We start from the raw sequence: 6949 nt of genomic DNA, 5'->3' as shown, positions 1-6949 counted from the left end.
TCTGCATCTACTACTATTACTCCACTCATCGACCGCTATCCAGCATGCATCTAGAGTATTAAGTTAAAAACAGAGTAATGCTTTAAGCAAGATGACATGATGTAGAGAGATAAATTCATGCAATATGAAATAAACCCCATCTTGTTATCCTCGATGGCAACGATACAATACGTGTCTTGCTGCCCCTTCTGTCACTGGGAAAGAACATCGCAAGATCGAAACCAAAGCTAAGCACTTCTCCCATGGCAAGAACTACCAATCTACTTGGCCAAACCAAACGGATAATTCGAAGAGACTTGCAAAGATAACCAATCATACATAAAAGAATTCAGAGAAGATTCAAATATTATTCATAGATAGACTTGATCATAAACCCACAATTCATCGGTCTCAACAAACACACCGCAAAAGAAGAAGATTACATCGAATATATCTCCACAAGAGAGGGGGAGAACACTGTATTGAGATCCAAAAAGAGAGAAGAAGCCATCTAGCTAATAACTATGGACCCGAAGGTCTGAGGTAAACTACTCACACTTCATCGGAGGGGCTATGATGATGTAGAAGCCCTCCGTGATGGCGGCCCTCTCCGGCAGAGCTCCGGAACAGGCCCCAAGATGGGATCTCGCGGATACAGAAAGTTGCAGCGGTGGAATTAGGTTTTTGGCTCCTGTTCTGATTGTTTGGGGGTACGTGGGTATATATAGGAGGAAGGAGTACGTCGGTGGAGTACCGAGGGGCCCACGAGGCAGGGGGGCATGCCCTGTAGGGGGGCGCGCCCCTACCCTCGTGACCGCCTCCGGTACTTCTTGGAGTAGGGTTCAAGTCTCCTGGGTCTTATCCGAGAAGAAAATCACGTTCCAAAAGGATTTTTCTGTTTGGACTCCGTTTGATATTCTGTTTCTTCGAAACACTGAAATAGGCAAAAACATCAATTCTGGGTTGGGCCTCCGGTTAATAGGTTAGTCCCAAAAATAATATAAAAGTGGAAAATAAAGCCCAATATAGTCCAAAACAATAGATAATATAGCATGGAGCAATCCAAAATTATAGATACGTTGGAGACGTATCAATGATCCGGAGAAGCCAGTTAAAGAGCAATTAATCAGGTCTTTTGCTCTTAAGAGGATGGCAGACCTATTCAGGAGGTGGAAGAAAGAGCTGAATAAGTTTGTCGATAAAAAAGAGACACCGGAATTCAAGGGCAGATATGAGAAGATCAGATATCACTGGCCCGCATTTGTGGCCCACAAGACATCGGAAAAGAGTAAGCAGACGTCAGCGATAAACAAGCAAAATGCTGCGAAGAAGAAGCATCACCATCACACGGGGTTAGGTGGCTACCTCGTAGCCCGGCCTAAGTGGGCCAAGGCTGAGAATGATCTAGTTGATAAAGGGATCAAACCAGAGACAATTAACTGGCCAGACCATTGCCGGACTTGGTTTTTCGGGGCTGGCGGAAACTTGGACCCTGTATTAGGGAAGTGCATTTGGACGGACGAGCAAATGGAAATACCAGTCAAGAGGCTTAAGCACTATATCGAAGCAGCGCAGCAAGGGACGTTCATTCCAGACAGAGAGAACGACGAGCTCATAATGGCCCTCGGGAATCCTGAGCACCCTGGACGGACACGAGGCACGCCAGGCTCCATTTCGTGGAAGGCTGGGTTTTCGGACGCAGGCGGTTACAAATGCCACGAGAGGAGGAAGAAAGTGGAGCAGACCCAACTGCAGGCGCTGCACGCTAGGGTACAAGCGATAGAGGAACGAGAAGCAAATTGCAGCAAAAGAACTGCTGAAGCTTCCCCCGAAGCTACCCCGCCATCTCAGCGGAGAAGCAGCGTGGCTTCCACCGAGCTGCTTCTGCTGGAGCATGTCTTGACGGCTCCTGCCAACTATCCCATGGATACTATCACGGAGTCTCAAAATTGCCACCTTATGACGCAATGGATTAATATGAAGGTCAAGGCGGCTGTTGGCTCTATTTTTCCTACTGAACCCGGCGCAACTTTTCACTGCCGGCCGATTCCAGAAGGATATGCTAGGGTGATGGTGGATGAAATAACGGAGGGATTTGAGGACCTCCAACTTGACCACCCTACCGGTGAAGGGGAGACTCGGCTGGGTTCTGCTCTGAAGGCTCCATGCCTATGGCGGAAGGAGCTCATCAACCTTCCGAACTAGACGCCTCCTCCTCCTCCTCCTCCTCCAGCGAGTCAGGGTACTCCGCCTCCTCCACCGCCTCCTCCTCCGGCGAGTGACGACCAGGGCACTCGGCCGGCTCCTTCTCCGGCGCGTGGCGGCACTCCGCCTCCTTCTCCGCCTGCGCTGGCGTGCCCGAGCAGCCAGCCTCCTCCTTCTCCGCCTCGTCAGCAAGGGCGGAAGAGACCCGCCGCCGCTCCGGCTGCTCCGGCGCGTCGTAGTCCTTCTCCTCCGCCTCGTAAGCAAGTAAAGAAGACATGCACTCCGTCTGCTCTGCCGGCGTCTAGCAGTACAGCCAGAGGTGGGAGGACATACAGATTCGGTCCTTCTCTGAAGACTCCAGAGAAGTTACCATACGAGAGGACCCCGGAGGAGAACGCCGAGATCACGCGAGAAGAAGTGAGGAACTTCTTTGAAGGGGTGAAAGCAAAGAAACATCCACCCCCGGAGGAGAAGGTAGATCCGGTGAAAGCGAAGCGCACTCTAGTTGCCCTGACAAAACCACCCAAGTCTCCGCCGAAAGGCAACTATGAGCGCATTATTGGAAAGGCATTTGCCGAAGCGGAGCGGTCGGGAAGTACTGTCAGTGATCAAAGGATGAAAGAACGGCGAGCTGGGAAACAGATTGCCCAGCTCGACAAACAAGCGAAGCAATCGTGCCCCCCGCTCAAGGTGCCTAGCGACATCGTCGCTAATGATCCGAGGATGGTGCCCGGTTATAGCAATCTTGGAGATTACCTGCCCGACGATGTACATTATGATTTCTTGGAGGTGCAGATACAAAGATATGAGTATGGGAAGCCTCTCGTCAAAGATGAAAGATCTCTATCAACAATGATGCGAAGATTGCATGATTGGTACTTGAAAATCTGCAGATAGTCTGGGGAGGAGGAATACTTTGTATGTGAGAGTTAAAAAGGAGCATGACCTCGTTGTAATTGAACCATTGCCTGTTCCATTTGAGGAGTTCTTTCAGTTTTTCAATCAATTCGCCCTCGATAAAGCAACGGTCACCTGCTACTGTCTGTAAGTAGTACTACTTCTGTCATTAAGTCTCTCTATATAGCTTAGCTCTTTCATTGCATGTATTTATAATTATCCTCACTATATTATGCAGATTGAAGATCGTCGAATTGAAGAAAAGACAAATCAGTGATATTGGGTTCATTAACACAAATCTCATAGATGCAACTAAGGTTAAATTTCATGCCGCAGATACCGAGGCCAACTTGCTACGATCGTTGGTAATAAATGAAAACAAAGATATAATACTCTTTCCTTACAACTTCAAGTGAGTGTTACTGTCTTGTGCATATTCGGTTTCCCTTATATATTAGTCAAGGTTATAGTAATGTAATTGATGAGTTATGCATGCGTGCGCAGGTTCCACTATATTCTCCTAGAGATTAAGCTTGAGCAGGGAGTAGTAACTATCTTGGACTCTAGACGAAAAGATCCCAGGAGTATGCGGACATGACTCAAATGCTCGAGAAGTAAATTACATCGATCATTATCCACCATATCAGCAACTTTGTTCGTTTTTGATATGAAGTAATTGTTTTTGTTTGTCTGGTAGGGTTTGGAGAAAAAATCACCAAAAAAGCTCCGGGACTGCTGAAGAAGCTGGAATTTAGACACCCGAAAGTAAGTACTATAGTAGCATGTTCCGCGCATCTCCTAGTGATTCAAGCGCTAGTTTCATCAATACCATTTGGCATTCTTGCTTATCAGTTTGATTGACCTCTATTCTTGTAAAGTGGTTATGGCAGGAACAAGGGAATGATTTCTGTGGATACTACGTTTGCGAGTCCATCCGCCACACGACCTGTGAGCGGGGCTACTCCGACGAACAATATGAAGTGCGTAAATAACAATATTCACAATTTTATTTTATTACCATCATTTATATTGAGTTTCATTCATTCATATATACGAGAACTTGTTGTTCGACCAATCTCTCGGAGAAGGAGAGGTGGTCGATATCACTTCTCTCTGTATGCATATATGTTCATGACGATCTTCTGTTTCCTTCGTTTGCTTATTAGCTAGCTACCGTGTCTAGTCCTCTCTATACGTATGTATAATACGTAGCGTCGACCAAGCACGGACATAAGAGAGGACACTTCTCTCTATTAATTATAGCTAGCTAACACAATATATGAAACACCTAAATTAACCCCCCAAAACCCCCAAACCCCCCCTTCTTTCAAGAAAAAACAAAAACCCCAGCCACAGAAATGCTGACGCGTGGGTGCCTATTGGTCCCGGTTGGTGCCACCAACCGGGACCAAAGGCTCTCCTGCCTGGGCTTCGCGCATAGGCCACGTGGAGGCCCATCTGTCCCGGTTCTGGACTGAACCGGGACTAAAGGGACAGGGCATTAGTAACGACCCTTTAGTCCCGGTTCAGGAACCGGGACAAAAGGCCCTTATGAACCAGGACAATAGGCCCGTTTTCTACTAGTGCTTATTTACGTGTAATACCAATGCCACTAATTCATTGCTTCTTTGCAACTTTATTTTTGTGAAATATTCGTTATTATATGTTTATTCTAGCATATTATAAAAAAAGCAAATTTTGGTGCATATTTTGGATTTTTTTGTCATTATTTGTTTTTGAAAATAATTTTCTTTATCCTTTAAGAGTAATACCAATGGCACTAATTTATTTCATTTAGAGAACTTTTTTACGGAAATTCCAATATTACATGCTTATTCTTGCAGATATTTTTTAAAACATAATTTATGTGTACAATGTGTGCAAATTTTGTTATTATTAGTTTAGCTTTTTATTTTATTTTTTAAAGGGTAATACCAGTGCCACTAATTCATTCTTCCCTAGAAAACTTTTTTACTTTTTATTATTTTGTTTTAGTGTTTGTTTCTTTTTAAGGGTAATACCAATGCCACTATTTTCTTCCTTCTTATGGAACTTATTGTTTGCAAAAAAATCACTATTATATGTTTATTCTTGCATATTATACAAAACCGTGAGTTTTGCGCATTTTATCTTGATTTGTATTTTTTTATTTTCTTTCTACTTCAAGGTAATACAAGTGCCACAAGTTCAGTCTTTCTTAGATAACTTCATTATTTTGATTTTGTTTCTTTTTTTTCCTTTTTAGTTTAATACCAATGCCACTATTTCTTCCTACTTAGGGAACTTATTTTTTCCAAAAAGTCCAGTAGTATATGCTTATTCTTGCATAGTATACACAATTGTAGATTGTGATAATTTTAACATTATTTGTATTTAATATTTTATTTTCTTCCTACTTAAAGGATAATACCAATGTCACTAATTCATTCTTTCTTAGAAAATTTCATTATTTTGCTTTTTTCAGTTTTTATTTCTTTTGTTTATTTTAAGGCTAATACAAATGCTACTAATTCATTCTTAAAAATTTCCTTTTTGCAAAATTCCTCTATTATAAGATTATTTTGGCATGATATTAGAAAGTGCAATTTTTTTCTTAATTGTGGGCAAATTTTATCATTATTTATTTTGTTTTTCATTTTATTTGTTCTTAAAGGTAATACACATGCGACTAATTAATTCCTTAGAATATTTGTTTACGAAAAGACTACTACATTATTTGCTTACTCGTTTTCTAAATACTTTTCCACTTTCTTTCCTCTCTTTTTTGTGGAAAAACTTCCAATCTATTCATCTTCAATGGTAATACCAATGCCAAGTTGTAGTTGTGTAACATTTTTCCCTTTTAAAATTTGTGTTTGTTTTAATTAGGGTTAATCTACTCCCATGATTAGCTGACCGAAACTATACGTACGTGGCGACTCATCTGCAAATCACATGCACCATAAGTATATTCAGCTATTAAATATAGGTTCAACGAAAAAAAAGAACAATTTTATATAGGCACATGTACATGTATCCTCGTCTAAACAATACAAAAGAAAAAACAACGAGCTCACGATTAGTAAAGTGGACATGTTAGTTATTTTTATCTTGCTCTTAGACCGAGCATGTGGACGTTTCATGCTACAACCGGCCAGTGGCGAAGCCACACTTTGGCTGTGTGGTCAATTGACTGCACAGTATTTTGAGCAAACCTCTCTCAATACAAGCATTTTCCCTGCATAAATTAAGAAAATAGTTAAATATTTAGAAATACTTTGTGCTTGCATCATAGTTTTTTTTTTTGAACTGGACATCATAGGTTATAGTGCTGGCACCGCCACTTTGAAACGGGCACACAAACTGTGGGAGCAAAGTAGCTGAAAATTGGTCATGCATACTGCCCAAGTCAGGCCCTCGGATTGCCCACATGCTGATTAGGAAGGCAATATGACAAAATCGACTGATAGATTACTTAGGTCGGCCTAAATAATGACTGACCTAGCTACCCCTAAAAAAGGATTATTTAGGTCAGCCATTTTTCGTTGTAGATGAATGTTCTGTCCATTGATCTAAAGGTAGATCAAAGAGTGACTTACCCAAATTATAAATTGAGTCACCTGACATCCAGCCGGCCCCTTAATAAAATATGTCAACACAAGTTCGAATCACCTAGCCAACATCACGTACTAACTAGTGCAATCTACCTAGCTGATTGTATCTTAACAACACATGATTAGATGGTAGGGCGGAAGGCGAGCTCCGATGCGGCGGCTTGACCACCATGGCTTCCTCACGGCGGTGCAGCCCAAGGTCACCTAAACCCTCCGAGATCGATGCGCGAGAGAAGGGATGGATTTGCAAGGCAAGAAGGAAGGGGGGAAGATAA

Source organism: Triticum dicoccoides, chromosome 2A (genome assembly GCF_002162155.2).
Source record: "Triticum dicoccoides isolate Atlit2015 ecotype Zavitan chromosome 2A, WEW_v2.0, whole genome shotgun sequence".
Classification (NCBI taxonomy): Eukaryota; Viridiplantae; Streptophyta; class Magnoliopsida; order Poales; family Poaceae; genus Triticum; species Triticum dicoccoides.
Note: the sequence above shows the minus strand (reverse complement) of the source record.